Genomic DNA, 21,050 nt, shown 5'->3' with positions numbered 1-21,050 from the left:
AAATGAGTAAGTGCATTAACGCAGAAGAGGAACTGTAACCAAGTTATTAATCTCTCTGTAGTTCTTGTACAAAGCTGCTAAGATAAAGAGCAAGGAAATCAGACTGAGTGGTGCCGGTTACACAGAGGTCCTTGTCATCTAGAATTCTGAACTGTGAGCTATTGTCCCACAGCTAAGGAAATGCTATTTCTTATCAAACTCAGTGATGGAAAAGAGAGAAAATACACCCCACACTCCCACTGACACTGTCACAACCGGGGAAGGAGGGGATGCGTGCTAACACATTCTTTGGGTTGGCAATTTCATTTGCAATAACATAAGACCCAATTTTTCCAGCTATACTCGCATCCAAAGGGCATTCCTGATGTGGGCATCTCCCTTCCTGACTACACTGAACAAATGAGTGGTCTATTACCTCTAAAAGTTGACTTCCACTAACTTCTCTCCCCCTCCCCCTCCAAAAAACCTGACAGTCTCTTCCAAGGGGCAGGGGCCTTCTTGGGGAGAGAAGGGCTGAAGAGCGTTGGACTGGGGGATAGGTGCTCTTCATACACTGGGATGGATCCAACAAAGTTAATGTAGACTCAGGCTGTATTAACTCCTCTGAACTGTGCTATATCCTTCTAGGAAAAATGCCGGGGCAAGTGGAGGTGGCAACCCTGGCAGCACAATGCTAAGAGGAAGATTGTGTGGGAGTGCTGGACAGAAATGGTATGGAGGATTGAACTATGGTATACATTGGCCTAAAGTTCCTGTCTTCTGAGAGATGGAGATCTGTAAATCTCATCTGTGTACTTAGTATCTAGCACATACTCCTGTGCTGAATATTTATTTAAAGTACTTGTTCATTAAAGGCTGATTATTTTTTTCAGCGGGATCTTCCCCCAGCTTTCATTTGAAGGGCACCCTTCTGCATGCCAACACACCTGCGCACCTTTCTGATATTCTAACGCTTGTCTGGGTGCATAAGTGTCTGTCACTTTTATATATGCAGGTCATAGAATAACATGAGTAAAGCCCTCCCCCTGCACACCAGGCTCAATCTGTTGTGTACGCAGGTAGTGTATGAAATGTGTGAAACACAGTGATGTGCTTACAGATAGAGGCTACCTGCTGAAAATCTCCCCTCTAGGTCACTAACTTACTGCATTTGGGAGTTATGCTTCCTACATACGAAAGAATGGCACACCTCTAGATTCCTTTGACTGCCTGTCCCATATAGGACAATTATTTTTTATTGATCCTTAGGTAGTCAAGGTGTCTGGATCCTCTACTCTGGCCCTGCATATGCAGGGATAATCTTTGTATCATTTCCAAAAGTATTGTGTCTAAAGGGACTTTGAGAGTGTTAAATTAGTGCACCTCTCTTGGTAGGCTATTGCAATGCCCAGTTGCTCCCATAGTTAAGAACTCTGCTGCCTAACGCGGAGTTACAGGCTATTGTTTCTCTTCCTAATGCATGCACAGTTATCTTTTTTTGGAGCAGATGTATTTTCGAGGACATCCATTGTGGTCTCATCTGCTAATCTCTGCAAAGGTTTTTCAGAGTGGTGTATGTGATGAATCTTAAATCAGTTTACTCCTCATGTCAACTTAGTTTTATCCTAATTAAACATACTGCAAGGTGACCTAAGTGTCCACATAATGGGTTTGAACCAGTTTAACTTAAACAATTAAATTTAAACTGGTGCAATTTTTTAACTATAAAGCCCAAAGCAGTGAGACCTGATCCTACCAGAAAACAGAACTACTGAAAATACAGCTTTGTTTTCTATCTGTGCCATTTCCCCTTATCACTAGTTCTGGTTTTTCCTTTTTCTCTTGCTCTGAATTAAATGGTTGCTCCTACAACCTGCAGGGACTCTGCCTATCATAGGGAGCTGCTACTGCTTTGATGTCACAACAAATAAAAGCTTCTGGCCTTCCCAAAACAATGATTTTAGATGCAGTTCAGGAAATATAAATGGTACTCACCAGCCATTGAAGGATCCAGCTACTTATAGATTTTGGCATCATCTGTTACTATCATATTTAGCATAAATGACTAGTACTGTGTTGTCCCTGCTAATTCTGTGGTATCTGGCACACTCTATTCTGGCTCAAGGGTTTGGTCATCATTGGAATGAAACATTTCCCAATATGTGTAGTGGGCATTAATTGTGCCCCTGAGCCAGAGCTGCCCATGTTGGTACTTAGATGCATACAGAGTCCAGCTGAACTCAATGGGACACTGTGTGGGTGTATCCCTTTGCAGGCATGGGGCCAAAGGAAGGGTGAGTCTGAATGAGCTAGGACACTCTGGGCTTAGTGGGTATCTGATTTCTGACAATTTAGGCAAAGGTTGCAAAAAGCAACAAAAGATTTCACAGAAGCTCCCCTCCTGTGTGAGGGAAGGGGGCTTTGGTTTAAAAAAAATAACCATGAGGCATTGCTTCTGTAGTTCTCATGTCTTCATGCATCCATGTCTTATGCATCTATATGATGCAGAGGGTGGTGTATGAGATATATGGCCTAGGCTTGATTGACTTAGCACATTTCCTCTCTCTCTCTAGTTCTTGCACTACACACATATCAGAGATAGCAAGAAGGCTCTTACTGGATTTCAGTTTGGAGTATATGACTTATCATGACTCTACACTAGTGAGCCCAGTCCTGCACAATACACAGAAACGAGCAGTCCCTCCAGAAGAGCTGCCTTTTGCTCAAAAGGCATTTGGCTTATATTATCTATGGACAAGGCTTTAGTTCTGTTGTAGTCTTTCCAACCACGGCTCGCACAAGTGGCCAGGCTCCTCTGCCGTCTGGTGCATACCACTTCCATTGAGAGGTTGAAAATGGTGGTCAGTTACTATGGTGTCTGGTGCAGTATATAAGCCTAGATGAAAGATATAGGCACATGCCTTCTGTGGATCAGAGGAGGAGGGAGAAGGTACTCCTCTAGGTTTAATATGCATAGTTTTCATTTTAAACGAATTACCTATACATAAAGTTGGTTATCTAAGGCTAAGTCTAAGATTACAAGCTCTTCAGGGGCCCTCTTTCTGTTGTGTGTTCATACAGTACCTAGCACAATGGGACTCTTGAGTGAGGCCTCTAGACATTGCAATACAAATAGAAGGAACATGATGCTGGGGGAAAAATACATATTTACAATTTGTAACCCCAAGGAACATAGTTTAATGAGCTAGGGAAGCAGTCTATGGTGACCATCTTGAAACTTGTTACTAATATTATGACCTAAAGGGGACAAGGAAGGCCCCCTTGGCCCTGAGAATGTAAACACAAAATAGGGACTGACCCGGTGCACATATAACTTCCTCTCTAACAGTGAAACAGTTCCCTTGCTATGGTCTGTTTCTGGCTCTTTGCGGAATTGGCCTTCACAGAGCTCCTGGTTTTAGTCTAAAGCTGGTGGGAGAGCAGAAGTGACTGTGGGTCTCCTGGGTTAGTGATGGAGCCATAAGTAAAGGTGAGGATTCATAGTTGCTTGTATAAAGGGACAAGAATCCAACTTGCAGGTTTGTCCTAGAGTTTGTCTTTAAGACTCCAGGGGATGCTAATATTAGACATGAAGTTCCGGATCCCACATGCTTTCAACAACATGTCCCTAAACATGTAATGTGCCATACATCTTCCATGCAGAGCAGTGAATTCTTTCCAGGTAAATTAAAGAATGGCCTGAATTCTTTACCATTTCCACTTGTGATCTGAACACAATGTCACAATCCATTCTCAGGGACCCCAAGAAAGTGCCAAGTGTTAAGGGTCATCAAGAAACATTCCACTGATCTTAAGTGCTAACTTGTCTTAATTTTGCATATCAGTTTATAGTGCAGTAATAACTTATAACTCTTTAAGGAAAATATTTTAGTAGTTACTGCTGGGTTTTTAGCATAAACTTGCCTAATGTTGTTCATTGTTTTAAATAAACTCTGCACAAAAGAGGCCCATCAGAAATAGATTTTTTTGCATGAGAAAGGGGAAATGGTGATAAAAATCTCTCTTAAAATACACGTCCAAACAAATGCCAGAATATTGGAACTACATTAAAAAGATTTCTGAATAGGAAACAGATTAGGAAGAAATGCTGCTAAAACTGGACACTGAAAAGGGATTAATGAAAATATGCTAATTACTGAAGTAAGTGGAAGATGATAAATTCATCATGATTTCAGTTTAAAAGCTACAATTTCAGATAAAAAAAATGCATTTCCTTTTTTTAAAGACACAAAGAATTCTGGGTAATATTAATGCTTTAAAAAAAAATTTGGTAGCCTTTAGAAGATCTTTCCCAGAAACAGAACTGCTTTTACTATATTCCTTGTTTATCCTGAACTATTAAATTTTATGTTTTAAATTGTTAAATTCTCAGTAAATGTAGATCCAGTATGAATGGTATGTGATATTCTAGAAGTTGTAAACACCACAAACTAGTACTTAATGAGTCATTTCCAGCCATTTTGCAGCCTATAAGAATTAGACATCGGACAAACAGTTCATAGACAAGTTGGTACTCTTTGACATCCATCCACATGAGAACAATAATCAACTGATTTGAGGTGTGCAAGTCACTGATCTTCCAAGTATAGTTTGTTCCAGAGTATACAGTTCAGATTAGAAAATGGCATAAATGAATCTTTATCTATGGGCGAAGTTTTTGTGGCTGAATACAGTGTTTGGGCAACATGTTTTAGTGGTTAGGCAGAATTGTGAGGACCTGGCTTGTTCTACTTCCTGTTCTGCTGCTAATCTGTGTAGTGATACTAGGCAAGTCTTAACTATTTCCTCATGAGTAAAATAAGGAAATGCCTCAGGAGCCTCAGAAGGAAGGGGTTTCCAAGGTGGAAAGGTAGAGCTGAAGAGAGGATTGACATGGAGCAGGGCTGGTAGGATTCACATTCTTTCCCACATAAAGCCCTGCAAAAAATGAAGGCAGCCTAAGGCCACTATAACTCTTCCAGGGTCCTCTTCTGCATGGGAAAGATTATAAAAATGATGGCTCTCAGAGACAACACCCATTGCTGATTGTCTTGGAGTGCAACTGGGAGACCCAGGGCCCCAGAGCCAGCACACAGGCAAAGAGCCTTTTACATATCTATGCGTGCTTTTAAAAAGCAGAAGTTTAGGCTGCACTTCCCCCTCAACAGGGCTTGGGCCAGACCACTTCTCCTTCTACTAAGTCTGCATCTGCTGAAATACTGGGGAGCCTCCTTACTGGGCTATTCTTAGATGAGCAGTCTTGCATTGTGATTTTGCATGTGCCATTCCATGAGCTTTGTTCTGCCTCTTCTCAGTTTGTCTGAATTGTTCAAGTTCCCAGTTTCCTAGAGGAGATGTGGGTCATGTCACTGCCAGCCAGTGAATGAGAAATCAAAGCACTGCAACAAAGTCCAGTTTGGCTATAACTGTAGCCATAAGCAGTTCAGATATGGGACACATCTTGACTCTCTCCGACAAAACGCCGTGGGTATTATGAGGGACCTTTGCTTTTGGCTAAGAGAGAAACTGTTATTTCTTATCTTCCAACTGTAGTTTTGTATTTATATGCACATAAATAATCTTGCATGTAAGCCAATAAAGATCTCTTTAAATTTGTGCTATATCTTAAATTAAGCATAGTCATTAAAAAAACCTTGACATAATTTTTCTGACACTGCTCGTTTGTGCTATTTATCAAAATATGTGGATTCCAGCAAGAGCCAACTCAAGCTGAAGAATTACACATACCCACAGTCCAAATCTAGTACAGATGAAAACCAGATGAGCACTTGTGGTGCTCTGCAAATATAAAAATCAAGTCTTAATAAATGAAATACTAAACTACATAAAAATAATTGTTACTATGGCCTTTAATTCGGTGGGCATATTCATATTTTGTATGCAGCAGACATCCTAATCACGGTTCAAAATTTTGGCTTCTTCTGGAGTCTGACAGTAGGGTATATCGGAACAAAAAGCACAGACAAAGATTTCAAAAGTGACCACTGATTAAGTATTTCATGCCCAGCTTGAGACCCCTTAAAGGAGCCTGATATTTCAGGAAGGGCTATCAGCACCCCTTTAAAGTGCTTCAGTTTTCACGTCTATCTTCAGACAGTTTAAAAGTACTTATGTCTCCTTCTTGGCCATGCTTCTCAGTTCTGTTTTTGTAGAGTCTTTCCCTGGGCGGTACAGAGCATACTTAGCTCCCATTATTGGAATGTCCTTCCTGGCTATACACGTTGGACTTGTTCTGTTTCCTCTCCTCACTGTCTCCATAGATTCCAGCTGATTGTCTGTCAGGGACTTTAGTCTTGGTTTCAAGACCAAATGGAGTTAAATAGAACTCACTGTATAGCCTACCAGGGAGAGTTCACAATGGCTGCTGCTTTTATTGAGGGTGCCCTTGGTTAGAAGGGAGCAACTAAGGACCACCTTAAAAAGGACAATGACAATTTGCTCCTTTGATGTACTGAAGACCTTTTCCTTCTCTCCACACAGAAGATATCACCTACCTATGAAAAAATTCTGAGTTTGTGGCATATTCCTCCTTCCCCAAACACACTTGTAGGAAGCCATCGATAGGAACTCTGTGGAGGTGCAGCTATTTGGAGTTGGAGGAGGTGAGGCAATTAGCTGGGTGGCCTATTCTGACCCAGCCTGCAGAGGATCACAGTGCGAGATGATACAGCCTGAAGCTGCCTTCCAGCTGGCTCTTGTAGCTGGCCCATTATGCAGTGTTGGATTCTCCAGGCATGTCCATAACCCATGTCTCCTCCCTGCATGCTGCCACACAAAGATCCCTCAGGGATGAGCTTGCATAACATAAGGATTACATGGCCTTCCTTCCATCCATTCCTCCCACTGTACAGCAGAACCATGTTCATTCTACAACCAAGGGACTCTCCTCCATGGAGGATACGGCTGAGCTAGGCATGCTGGGGTTCTTGTTGAAAGTTTGCTGCGAGTGTTTAACTGTAATTTGTGCAAGAGAAGAGCTAGAGGAAGTAGATACATCTTACTGCCTACTAACCTTCATCATCTCTTTGATTCTTGATTCCTATTCCATGCGTTTGGATTCGAAAAGATCTCTTGCCAAGTATGTAAGAAACAGAGTTGATTGAAACATGCTTCTGAGAGATTTCAAAGCAGTTTCTATTCCAGGGTTTGCCATGGTTGCATTTTGTCTAGTCTACAAATTTTAACACAATTTTCTTTATGAAGAAACCCTATATCTAGTAATAAACTTTGACTACCTTATCAACTAGCTATAGTGAGAGGTGACACTAAAAGTACTGGGACAAGTGAAATGTGCATTATTTGATATTTTCTATCTCTTACCCTGAGTCCAAGATGCTCTTTCCTATCTCAAAGCAGCAGAAGTTTCTAATTAAAAATGCTTCATGATAAGCCCCACTGAGTTGCTTTTGGTCTGGTGGGAATGAAGCCCAGTTCTGCACTAACAGGACACAACCTTGTTTTCTTGCCAATTCCTGAAGCTGTGCAGGCTTCAGAATAGAAATCCATCTTTTTTTTTTTGTATTTTTTCAAATTAAATGGAAGGTGAGGGATTTTTTTGGGTCCGTATGTGCTGGCTATTAAATTGGGTGAACCTAGGGTATATACATCACCAGGTCCTTATTCAAGTGCCATTCTGCATCACAACCAGATTTAAGTTTAAATGTCTTTGGATCCCTTTTAAATAGGAGGATGTTGCTTACAGAACCATAAAACACTATGGGCAATCCTCATCTTTCTTATTTGTCTCCTTGATGTCAGTGAGACAATTCATGGGTAAAAAGACTGCAGGATGAGATGTGAAAACTATAGAAACTGGTTAGGCATTTGTGATGGAAAGAATATATTGTGGTTTAAGTGAGCTTGCAAGTTCTGAGGGAAGAGAATTGTATTTTTCTTATGCAGGTCCAGTGCTACAAAACACTGAAGTACATGCTTTGTGTGTTCATCCTTGTTCAGCAAGGCACTGAGGCATGTGCTCAGGCATTTCATAATCCTGCATGAAGTGTTGCTTTGCAGTTAGTTGCCGTCTCCTGACCGCACAAAGGGGAGCTCTCTAGTTTAGAGTAGGAGTCTGGGATTTGGGAGTCTTGGGTTCTAACATTGGCTCTGTCATTGACATACTATGTGACCTGGGGCAAGGCATTTAATTTCTCTATGCCTCAATTAACCTTAGTTAAATGAGCATAATAAATACATACATCCCAGGAGTTGTAATTTATACATCTTTATCACTTGATCTGAAGAGTTAAGCACTGAATTTCAATTGCATTTCAAAGTATTAAAATTCATGGAAGAATCCAGTTCAGTTAAGTTTATTAAACCATGATTAAGGCTAATATGTCTGGAAGCCAGATCATTACTGGAATCCAAAATTAAGCACCATAGCACAACTTCGTATTTTAGTTTTAAAAATTTCACTTTTTTAAAAGGTTGCAATACAAATGTCTGAATAATAGTAGTGGAAAACTGAAGCTCCAGTCACTTGAGATGCTAACATAAGATACAATCACAATCTTAATATAATATTCCTTCTCCTTTCCTGTGTGTGTTAGCTACAGTGAAATAGCTAACAAACCACATTTAAATGAGATCAATTAGATTAAATTAGATCTATTAGATCCTATCTTTAATGAATAGGGACTATTTGCATCTCTTGTCTCAACCTGTCTGCAGAATCAGATAGACATTGCTGCATTGGCTTACTTCTGTTACAGCCTTAAAAAAGTGAAACAACCATCAAGATTAGAGACTTAGCAAAGCTTAGATTCTGAATCATAAGATAGCAGCAACCAGAAAAAGCACCCATTTGCTGGACCTCTGTACACCATCCCAATTTAAGATCTGGTAGGAATTGCTAGTTATTTTGCACCCTATTTCCAGGCAATATGGAAAGGTGTATTAGGAGTGAAATATTTAGCTTGTGGCTGTAACTCTACTGTAGATTTGGCAACTAGAAGCTTTGCAAGGTAGAAATTGAGCCAAGCTAAGGGTGTCATTTAGTGCTAGAAGCCAAAGCACATGCTGAACTGATGGAGCAAACTATACACACGAGGTATGAAAAATATACAAAATGACATTCTATGTAGGGTCACTGTGACTGTCAGCTAGTAAATCTTGCTAGCCTGGCTTTTTCCTTAGGTCAGCTTCTGGAGACATGGTGTTGAACAAAATCCAATCTCAAGCAGCCCAAGCTTTGTGCTAGAAATGGACACAAGTGAGCTAACAAAAATGCAGACTGTTCCTCAGTGGGGTTCCCCTCAAAATAATTCAATTTTGCACATACTTGCTTGGATATTTCACCTTGTTCCAACATATATCGTGCTAAGGGTTTTAAAAAACGCTTTCAATCAGGGCACAATCCTGCCAGCTGCTGGGCACTCTTGATTCCCATTTAAGTCACAAGAGTCTCTTAGCATCTTGCAGGATCATGCCCCACATTCCTATAGCTCGTCATGATCCTGCAGTGCTGAGCACCCATTGAGACCAATGGGAGTTGTGGGTGCTTAACACCCTAGAATCAGGTGCTTATACCGGCTGTGGTGTTTAAAGGGGAAAAAAAAAAAGTCCTATGACCACTCTGTCACCTCATCAGTAAAAATTCCTCTTGGGAAGCTTCCTTATAAACTGTTTTCTGACACAAACAGGTTAATTTTTACTTATGGATTGAATTATGTTCAGTTAATTCACTTTGCCTACCTATTTTCAGATATTGCCAGCCTACTCCGGACCACGCTAGCCTTTAGGGCCTTGTCATTTGACTCTTAAGGCCACACCTGCAGTTTCAATTTCTGAAGTATTGGCTGTTTGCTAATCACAAAATATCTCCAGAAGCAGACATATCCAGGCTCATTTGGCCAAAGGCATATTTCAAGTGTGTTTGCTGCATTTTAATCGTGGGCGAAATGGTCCTTGCAATCTCTCATTCCTAAGAGCCAAATAAGAGTTCTATCAAGATTTTGGACAGTGGATACAATTCTTAGACATAAAGTAATAAGTCTGTTACCTCAAAATAGCTACTGCTGATGCAGACTTAAATGGAGGAACAAGACATTGGAAGAAGTCCAGAGCATAGCAGTCTAGACTTCGTGAGCACGCAGGGCGACAGAACAGTTCTTTGCCTCATTCACTGTTAATGTGATATCATTTCACATACATCAAGTAGCTTTCTAATGTACAAACACAATAGAAATTTGTATCACTGCTACTCACAGAACAAAGACTTGGGGCAACGGAGAGCTGTAGGCCTAGAGCACAATGAAAGGTGGAATTATCCTTCTCTCCAAGCACTTTTCTGTCTCACCATGGCATGAGTGTCAGAAGGATATTACATGGTCATCTTGAACTGGCTGAGACCCAAAGATAAGGAGGTGTTGGGGAATTGTCATATTGCCTTGGATCTACAACTTATTGAACTCGATAACATCAAGAACCACAAGCTAAGCAAGCTCTCCGTCTAACTGCCAAGACTTTCTTTGGAGGTTAAAAGGGAGCAAAGCTGACTCAGTCTAATTTGCTCCACCTACTACATCACCAGTGACTTATTTGAGCTGTGAAAGAGCAAAGAGGTGCCAACTAAACATAGTGCGGAACATCAGTATGGGGTCTGAATCTAACTGTAATGCGTGACTTCTGAAAAATGTTCCTGTTTATATTTATAATTAACTTGCTCATCCATGTGGGCTTCTTCCTCTTTTCATTGTTTTCACTCTAGTTGGGAGGCACACATGCTCCCAGATGAGTGCTTTGGGGAAACCATATGGATGAAGAAGGATTTCTTTGACTGAAAGAGGTTCCTTACTCATCCATTAAGGAGGAAATACAGGAGTATCCCCATAAATCCCAGCGAAGTGCTGATTAAACTGTTCAGTAATGTCATACAACTTCTGAGCATGATTTTGCTAACTCTAGGCAATCTTTATGTGTCAACCTATATCAAACAAAATTATTCACTATTTCTGGCTGGGATTTTGAACACAATTCTGCTATGTATGTAAGCATCTAAAGCCCTAACAGGGAGTCAACATTTAAGGTTAACCTGGGTTCTTTGCCCTTATATAGCTGCATTAGCTCTAACTGGGCTCTACCCCAGCAGAAACACTCTGAAGTTCAATTCCAAAAACATAGGGGCTTTTTTTGTTTGTTTGTTTGTTTGGGGTTTTTTTGGTGTTTTTAATGCACTCTTATGCAAAGCCAGTTCATTCAAAGGCTAATAACCCTATTTCATGCACCCAGTGACAAGGAGTGCTATTTGTGACAGAAATACAACTTTTTTGGATTAGATTACAGTGTAGGATATTGAATGATAACCCTTTGTATTTGGGTCTGGCAATAATCATATTGCTTTCACCACTGGAATCAGCCTTTTAGATTAATAATATGTCGAATCCTTTCTGACAGGCCTTATATTTTCCATATGTTTTACAGGAAAGCCTTTTTAATGTCCATTCATTTTAGCACTCCTTGATGGCACAGAGTTGGCCAACCGCAGCACATGACATTAAGTAATGATTCTGACTTGAAGCTGCTAAATTTATGAACCGTTCTTCACTCTCAAGCCTAAACTACTCACATTAAATCCCCTGTGCAGCTCTTTGAAAACAGCTTCCATTTGTAAAAAGTGTGACAGCTATGCAATCCCATTGACTTTATACAGACTGATTAGCTGGATTTTTGACCTAATTGACTGTAATGGACTTTATGGAGCTGGACCCCATGTAACTATCAATACCTACGGGTAAGCATCAACTTTGTAACATATGGTCACTGGTACAATGAGCCTAAGTGCTAGCCTTCCTTTTTCTACCTACATCTCTTAAGTATTAGTAGGCTCTGGTTCAAGGTTTTGTGACCATTGTATGGTATGCTCCCATATTGGGAAAATGACTAGGGGGCTTCAGAAGCTGTAGTTAACATAATATTGGAGTTATTGCTAGTCCATTATAGAGAGTTTTGGCAAATACCAGTACAGTAAGGGGAAGACTCAAAAGATTGTCTTTAATGAAAAAGCTGATACACTACACCTACTTCATCCTTCCCTCCTCCCCCCTCACCAAAATGCATTCAACCTCCCTCACCAAACTTTGCTGAAAACAGACACTGGTTAGAATGGGACTGGGAGCTGAATGTTCATAATTATACCCCTCTTTTAGATATGGGCCAAACTTAACCCCCTGACTTAGGGAGAAAGTTCAGATGAGAATGGGTGGGCAAAAATAGAGGCAAATTTGATCTGGATCCTTAATGCTTTCTATATTATCCTAGTTTTGTATCTGCATGAGATGTGAGAGGAGGAAAACTGTGACACTTCTCTGCTTGGCAAGCCTGTATTGTAATCTATACAGATGCAAGAGAATGTGATAAATTATACACACACACCAATAAAGTTGTCATGCAGTTATTTGTACAGTACACATAAACTGATCTTACAAACCAAGAGACTTCAAAGACAAACTAATATGTTTTTATAAACAAAGCTATTTATTAGCAATACAAAACTAGCCTGTTACGCCCATAAATCAGTATATTGTAAGTAAACCAACAGATACATGAGGCATAGTTGAATTTTTGGCTTACCTAATACCTCAGAGGCAACACTGCTGCTTTGGTTCACTTTGGAAGCCAATACTTTCTCTTGTTTGTGTACTCTGGAAGAGTTTACTCTTGCTTCTAAAGTCTTGGTCCTAGCTAAAACACATTTTTAACATTTAATCATTACCGTATCATAGATTCTTTTAAATGTGAAGATGAACAAAGTGAATAATTTCATGCTGCGCTTAGTTACAAGGGAGAATGCATTTTCTCTATGAGCATTACATTTTGGTCAGGAAAAACATTCCAGAGTCCAGAGCAGTAGACAGAATTTGTTCTAGTGTAAACTGAACTAGTGTTCTGCTTTTTTTTACACGGAAGTAAATCTCTTGCAATAAAGTAAATTGAAGTAACTCCACTAAATTCAGTGGAACTAGACATCAATATAAATAGGGCAGAATTCAGTCCAATATGCCAAGAGCTCTAGATACTGTTAATTGCTGCACTCAGGAATCCACTGACAGTGCGTAACAACTTTACTGAGCCTACACATTTCAGAATGAGGTTATTTTATATGCTGGTAAGTGGAACTCTGAATATTACCTGCCAATTTTTCAAAATGGAGATTAAGCAAAGTAAATCCCTTAGAGAATCTGTTACAAAAAGTTCTATACAGATGTATAATCTAATGGACAATCCTAATACAAAGGCAGAGAGAACTAACTAAGGAATTCAGAATTGTTCTATTTATCTAAGGTTAAAACAAAACTTGGATCTTAAAGAGAGGAATGCCTTTATCACCTATCTAAACCTTAACACTTTACTATCCCAAATGATAGTCATTCTAAAATCCACTGTTTACCCATTTTAACCCACATGTCTGTACCAATATGGAAGACATCTTTATAACTGTTGCCCATAGCACTGTTATGGCAAAATTGGAAAGGTTTATCAAAATGACGGCTCAGCTAAATTGACTTAATTCATGTTTATTAAAAAGCTTCACCAGAAAATTATCTTCCTGAATATGGACAGCTCTAAGATTATATAGAAATATCTACAACAGGATCATGAATGTTAAATCTTTCGGCCAATATTGATTCTTTGTCAGATAACCCAATTCACTACTATATACGCTACTTAACTTTCCATCTTCCGTTAGTAGTTATGATCCTTTTAAGGGAGCCAATAAACATCTTGACACTTAGAATTTGCCTAGAGGTGGAATTCATCTTAATTCAATGGAATTTTTGACCAAGTAAGGAGTTTGGAATTGAGACAATATTCAGTGAAAGTTGGCAAAATTATTATGCATTGGCTAGTGCTCCACAAGCTCCTATTGGATGGAATGTCTGACTTTATTCACTGGGAGGAGTTAGGTTAATAACATTCTAACTCTTTAAATGGAAAAGTGCACTTTGTCACCAGATAATGGCCTGGGGTTCTAAAGCATAGTTTCTCAACCTGAGGTATGCATACTCCCAGAGGTACGTGAGACACAGGCAAGGGATACCTGGGGAAAAACAGAGTGAAGGGCAGGCGGGTGGCAGCTGCCAACTTCTGGGGAAGCCAGGCGGCAGCAGCCCGCTTCTCACCCGGTCCCAGCTCCCAGCTGGGAGGAAGGCAGCAGGCACTGGCTTTTGGGGAAGATGGGTGGCAGCCCCCTACTTCCTGCCTGGTCACAGCTCCCAGCTAGGAGGCAGGTGGCAGCCACTAGTTTCTGGGGGAGGTGGGCAGCAGCCTCCTGCTTCCCGCTGGATCCCAATTCCCAGGTGGGAGCCCGGTGGCAGCCTCCTGCATCTCGTGAGTTGGGCTTGCAGCTGGGTGGCAGCCACCTGCACCCCGGCTCCAAGCCGAGGGACAGTCTCTAGCACCCCAGCTTGAAGATGGGCAGCAGCTTCCTGCCCACATTCCTGGGTCCCAGCCGGCGTGGAAGCCTCCTCTGCCCCAGCTCAAATTGGGTGGCAGTCACCCACATCTGGGCTGGCAGCCAGGCGGCAGATGCCTGCAACTTGCCCAGGTGGCAGCCCCTCTCCCTGGCTCAAAGCCCAGTGCCCAGAAAACTTGTCAATTTCACTGATCTATGACAGCCCCAGATTTTACCAGTTACCCTCTTTTCCTGACCCTCTCTCTCCCCTTCCTCCTCTCAAATCTATGGCAAAAAATGTGGTACAGCGCTTTATATTCCCCAGCATTGGCATGCTGCTCAAAGCCTCCTAGCTTTGGCCAACATCACCTCTAGCCCAGATATATACTTGAGATGTGCATCCCTGGTGTAAAGGTGGTAACCCTACCCACACTAGATCTGACATCTGTCATATCACGGCCTTATATACACAGCCCTTTTTCCAACATATGGCTCACATTATTCTGTAAATATAAAATCCTGTGGCAAATTCAGTGTTGGGGTACTTATTAAAATTTTCAGAAGTTAGGGGGTACTTGCTTCTTAAAAGGTTGAGAAACACTGTTCTAGAGCACACGTATTTTTCTGGTCTATTGAGATGAGTAATGGCCAACAGATAAAGTGAACAGTGGTTTCCCAATGAATGTGGGCTAATCAAACTCCCTGTAGGAAAGTCATAGGCTTATATGGATTTGCATGTACTCCTGAGTTATGGAACCAATTTTTAAAAGCCAGTATGATAAAAATTAATAAATAGTTTGCGTTTCAATAGTACCTTCCATCCTGTATGCCTCTCTAATGATTCAGGAGTACACTGCCTACTCTGTGGGTCTGTGCTGACTTTGTGCTAGAACTATATAGAGAGAATGCTTAGGGCTGTAATTCACAGCCCCAAAGTGATTGCCACACCTTTCATATACTGTTTCTCCAATAGTTATAGATTTATTTTAGAAGGGAACAATATCTATTGGAGACACAGATTCAATAATGTCTCCCATCTTAATCAGATTTGCAGCTTCAGTAAATTAGACATACTCATTGCTTGCTATCATGCTATGGGCCAGACTTCATGTCGCACCTCTCAGACATAGCACTGGGACAGGCAGCAGCCCAAGAGGAGGATAGAGTAGAGGAGGCTTGACAGCAACTTTTGCGCCTCCAGGATTCTGGGCTAGTTGGAAAGCAGGTGTTGTTCCCTATGGGCTGCTCTAATTTAATTATCTAAGCTTCTTCTAGCCCGCAAGCTGGGTTTAAACTGACAACTGACGTAACGCAACTTACGTTGACCACATAAAGTATGCGTCTCCACTGGCATGTCAGTTCTGCCGACCTAAATCATGGTAAAATTCGACTTAATAAAACCACCTCTGCAAGTGGCGTAGCACTGAAGTCGAATTCTATGGGTTGAACGAGTGTCAGTGTAGGCAGAGCACAATGTAAATCGACGTCCTTGGCCTCTGGGAGGTATCCTATAATGCTCTGTTGTGACGACTCTGGACATTCACACTCTGCTGCACCATAGCCACGTTAACAGGACAGAGCTCTTCCCCTTAAAGCCTGGGAAATTTTGAATTCCCATTTCCTGTTTGGTTAGAGAGAGCTTTGTGGCTGAACTGCTCATGGCAGCTGCACGCCCCAAACGCACTCCAGCATGGAGTCAACCTGAGGTCTTAGATCTCATCAACCTGTGGAGTGAAGAGTCTATTCTGGCTCAGCTCCGAGCCAGCAAAAGAAATTGAGATATCAACAAGAAATATTTCATGGTATGGTGGGGAAGGGCCTCAACAGGGATGTGCAGCAGTGCCACGTTAAAATCAAAGAGCAGAGGAAGGCATATCAGAAAATTAGGGAGGCAAACAGTCATTCTAGCTCATCACCAAAGACATGCTGCTTTTATGAGGAGCTGTATGCGATTCTCAGCAGTGACCCCACCATTGTGCCACCATGCAGCATTGATACTCTGAAGAATCCCAGTCCAGGATGAATGAGGAGGACTCTGTGGATGATGAGGAGAAGGAAAACTGGGCAGGAGAGCGAGGTAGACATTCTCCCAGAGACCCAGGACCTGTTTGTTACCCCAGAGAAGCACAGCTAGGAACAGGACAGGGTTACTGACCAAGATGCTGGAGAAGGCACATCTGGTGAGTGTGTGTAGCAAATCGTATTTCTGTGGTCATGTCCCCAGTCCAGCTTGTACCCCAATGCTTGAAGGAAATCTTCCCTTTCCACCTGCGTTACCCTCAGGAGGCTGATATCACACATGGTCACCTAGGGAAGATGGCGCAAGTTTACAAGTACCCGACCAATATAGTCACTGCGTGTTATTCCCCTGCCAGGGATGGTGTCCCTGGGCCCCTACACAGACAATTTCTAGGCATGATATTGTTGGCATGGGCATTATGGGTCCAGGACCTGGTGTCCCTCCTCCAATCCCTTTTGTCCATCTCCTCCCAAACAGGTCTTTGGGATGGTAAAGGGAAGCCCAATGATCCTTCTCCTTGGTTAAGTATAGATTGGGGAATTTAGTGCTACAGAGGCTTCCGTATAATGAATGCAAGGACCCCTTACTTGCCACTCTGACCCATGCAATAGGTACTGATTGGTATGCGGGTCTGGCTTTGCCTTGTGAATATGAAAGGGAGTTTTTTTCATTGTAACATTTCTTTTATTCCATGGGGTCAGCTAACAATGACAACTCTGTTTTGCTTCCCTTACAGTGGACACCCCAGCCTTCACCCCAAGTTCTACTGCCGCAGAGTGCCTTTCCCAGATTCAGAAGCAAAAAAACAAACAGACTTGGGATGACATGTTCAATGAACTAATGAATGCTTCCGTGGCTGCTGACACACAGAGCTCAGAGCCTGGAGGATGTCCTTGTCAGAAAAACTAAACATGGACATGGAACGCAAAATCAGCACAGGAGCAGGAGTGTGCAAGGCAACAAGAGATGTTGCATATTATGAGGGATCAGTCTGACTTGTTGAAGCATCTGGTAAAGTTCCAGGAAGAGCAGCAGCAGACAGACTCCCTCTGTAGCCCCTCCAAAAGGCTCAAACAACAAGCTATTTCTTACCAGCCCCACCTCCAAACGCTCTAGGAGGAGGTTGAGCAGGGTGCTGCAGTACATGCTGCACTCCATGCTGGTGGAGGTGAGCAGAAAGAAACGACGGCCCCTTTAAGAACTAGGAATGTGTGTGATTTGCTGTTTGCACATTCACACTTTGCACTGGCTCCAAAGCAGCCTTATGAGAATTTTAAATTATCTCTCCCCCGCCCTCCCCACACACACTGTAACGGGTCACCAATAAAACTACTGCTCTAAAAAACATTACTCTTTATTCATTGAGAACTCGGAGATTGTCAATGGGGAAAGAAGGAGAGGGGACTGATGGTGCGAGGGTGGGGGGATGGGAACAGAAGGCACAGCACTGACAGAGATGTACATTACTGCAGTTCATTCCAAAAATGGGTTTTCAATATTTCCCTGAGGCGCAGCACTCTGTGGTTGGCTTTTAGCGTAGCACTGGAATCTGGCTGCTCAAAATGAGTGGCCAGGCCATCAGCCTCCATGACCCAACCCTGCAGGAACTTTTCCCCCTTTGTTTCAGAAACATTATGGAGCACACAGCAGAGAAAGATAACATTTGGGATGTTGCATTCACTAAGGTCTAACCTAGTGAGCAAACTGCACCATCTTGCCTTTAAGCGACCAAATGCACATTCCACCACCATTCTGCACTTGCTGAGCCTATTATTGAAATGCTCCTTCTCACTGTCCAGGTGCCTGGAGTACGGCTTCATTATCCAGGGCAGCAAGGGAAAGGCAGGGTCCCCCAGGATCACTACTGGCATTTCAACATTGCCAATATTTATTTTTTGGTCAGGGAAGAAAGTGTCCTCCTGCATCTTTTTGAACAGACCTGAGTTCCTAAAGATGCGCACATCATGCACCTTTCCAGACCACCCCACACTGATGTCAGTGATACGTCCCCTGTGATCCACAAGGGCCTGCAACACCATTGAGAAGTATCCCTTCTGGTTTATGTACTCTGTGGCAAAGTGGTCTGGTGCTAAGATAGGGATATACATGCCATCTGTCGCCCTGCCAGTTTGGGAACCCCATTGCGGCAAACTCGTCCATTATGTGCCGCACATTTCCCAAAGTCACTATTCTTCTTAGCAGAAGTCTATTAATGGCCTGGCACACTTGCATCACAGGAGCTCCCATGGTGGATTTACTGACTTCAAATTGATTCACAACTGACCAGTAGCAGTCTGGGATTGCTAGCTTCCACAGAGTGATGGCCACTCACTTTTCCACTCTCAGAGCAGGTCTCAAGTGAGTATTTATGCTCTTCAGGGCTGGGGACAGTTCTGTGCAAAGTGCAATGAAAGTGGTCTTTTGCATACAGAAATTCTACGGCCACTGATCATCATCCCACACTTTCACAACAATGCGGTCTCACAAGTCAGTGCTTGTTTCCTAGGACCAGAACTGGTGCTCCACGACTGAAAATGATGCATGACAGCCTGCAGCACACAGGAGTTATTTCACTCTATGGCTTGTAGCAGGGCGGCCTCGATAACATCACAATTTTCCACACTGCAGCTCCTGTCTCAGCTTTGAAAGTACTGCAGGATAATTAGTGAGGTATTTGTGATGCTCACAATGATGTGCAGAGCTGAGCAGGCTCCACGCCTCTCCGGCAACGGCATGCATGTGGCAGAGACTGAAGGATATAGAAAAACGGCACGAAAAAGCATTTGTCCGGGACAAGAAGGGAGGGGGAGAGACCATGTTGCATTATGGGAAGACGACAATCTTCCCAAAAGCCTCTGTGGGATAGCTACCCACGGTGCACTGCTTTGTCGACCCAAGCATGGCTAGTGGGGGACACAATACCCTGATGCAATGAGTGTGGTGTGATCATGCTCCTGCGATTTCTAAAATGTGGCAGGTGAAAGTCGATTTACAATAAATCAACTTCACTTCACAGTGTAGACATACCCAAAGTGAACTGCTCGGAAGCCTGGAAATGCCAGAGTGCTTGCCTCCTTATCATAAGTATGTTTTTCCTGTCAACCCTTTCAGTTTTACAGGAAAGAATCCAACAACTTGTCCTGATTTGGTTTAGCAAATCTCTTCAGACTGGCAATTTGAAGGAGGTAGGTGTTATACTCATTTTCCAGATGGGTACAAAAAGGATAACTGACCTCAAGTTTAGGCTATAAGTAACGATTTAAGCAAGGAGAGATCTCTAAAGTCCTACCCCCGCCCCCACACCCCATCTCAGCACTATATCACATTCCCTTCAACCAATCCCTAGCTTGAAACTGCATCCAAACTATAAAACATCAGATAATAGGAAACACGGATTACAAGATGAATGGTACATAAACACTGCATAGACACTAAAATATAAGTGTTTCTGAGAGGATAGATCAGATTTAGAACTCTGCCAGTTCACCAGCTGAGAATCTAGCATGTAACTTAATTCTGCACTTGCCTGTACTACTCCTTGGGAAGTATAGATTCCTCAGGGGAAGAAGTGAACATACCAGATAAATGTCTATTGGGCTAGGTGCCCAAGTACGTATGCAGGGGGTGCAGGCAGGTTTGTATTTAGGCGGCTAGTCCTAGCTGCCGCTTGTGCTCCCCCAGATGACACTCTATTTTTAGCATGCTAGTTCAGGCTGTGCTGGTGCCTCTCTGTCTACTTGAGTTGGGAAGGCAGTGTAGACCTACCTTAACTGACAGAATCACATAATTTAGGCCCCAAATTTAGGCTGTCAAACAGACTTTTAAACATGATTTATAGATAGAAGAAATTTAAATCCAAACACCTATTTGCACAGATTCTTTTAGACATTTCTATGCAGTGTTTCCAACCCAAAATATTTAGGTTGTTAGAATACATATTTAATAACATCAGCTTAGTTAAAGGCAAAGGTTTTTTTTGTGACTTTTAAAATATTTTTCATGTTACTTTAATACCAATCTTACCGAGATTTATATCTGACGAGCAGGGTAGCTGCAAAAGCTCTCCAAGCTCTACTTTGGCTGCCCCATAACTATTGCAAAACTAACGTGTTCATACGTTCTTCTTAATCTCAGCTATATTTGTGTCATAGAATGGGGGAGCTGGATTCTCCTGCTCTCTCAGTTATAGCAATTGAAAAAAAGAGAGGTGGCTAATGTAACTTTATTTTTTAGTTTAATCACATTGCTGAAGTTCTGCTTTTCAGATTTCAAGGTTGTTTGTCATCCTCCTTGCCTGATGCTGGAGTCCTGGAATCCAAGCCCATCTCGTGGGCTTCAGTGCTAGACAGAGCAGAGATGCCACCTTACCTTGACATAGATCTATCAGGGTTAGAGAAGGTGAAATTAGTCATCTTTCCTCTTGTCAGATTTTGACATCACCAGGGATTGGCCTTGAGGGCTCCCAGAAGGAACAAAGATTCCAGGCCACATCCAAATTCTTGGTGAGAATTATGGGTTGGCTGATTGAATTTTCTGACTGCATAGTCTAGCATATACAGTCACATTCTCTTTATGTTCAGTGGGCTTTAAGCTTGGGGGGCCCTACAAATTCTGTTACATGAACTTTTTTCAACA

The 21,050-nt window shown here is 42.2% G+C and overlaps 1 protein-coding gene across 1 annotated transcript in view; it reads left to right on the top strand.

Moving 5' to 3' along the window:
* Positions 1 to 17,725, top strand: part of PANK3 (pantothenate kinase 3) — a 103,275-nt gene extending 85,550 nt beyond the window's left edge. The window contains exons 8-9 of the transcript XR_010923355.1: positions 16,385 to 16,575; positions 17,152 to 17,725. The gene's annotated coding sequence lies outside the window, so the exon portion shown is untranslated. The remainder of the gene's footprint in view (positions 1 to 16,384; positions 16,576 to 17,151) is intronic.
* The last annotated feature ends 3,325 nt before the right edge of the window (positions 17,726 to 21,050 follow it).

The sequence above is a fragment of the Emydura macquarii genome, unplaced genomic scaffold (genome assembly GCF_026122565.2).
Source record: "Emydura macquarii macquarii isolate MOO-44397 ecotype Brisbane River unplaced genomic scaffold, CSIRO-AGI_Emac_v2 contig_2768, whole genome shotgun sequence".
Taxonomy (NCBI): domain Eukaryota; kingdom Metazoa; phylum Chordata; order Testudines; family Chelidae; genus Emydura; species Emydura macquarii.
The sequence above is the reverse complement of the archived record's forward strand: the minus strand, read 5'-3'. Positions and strand labels throughout refer to the sequence as shown.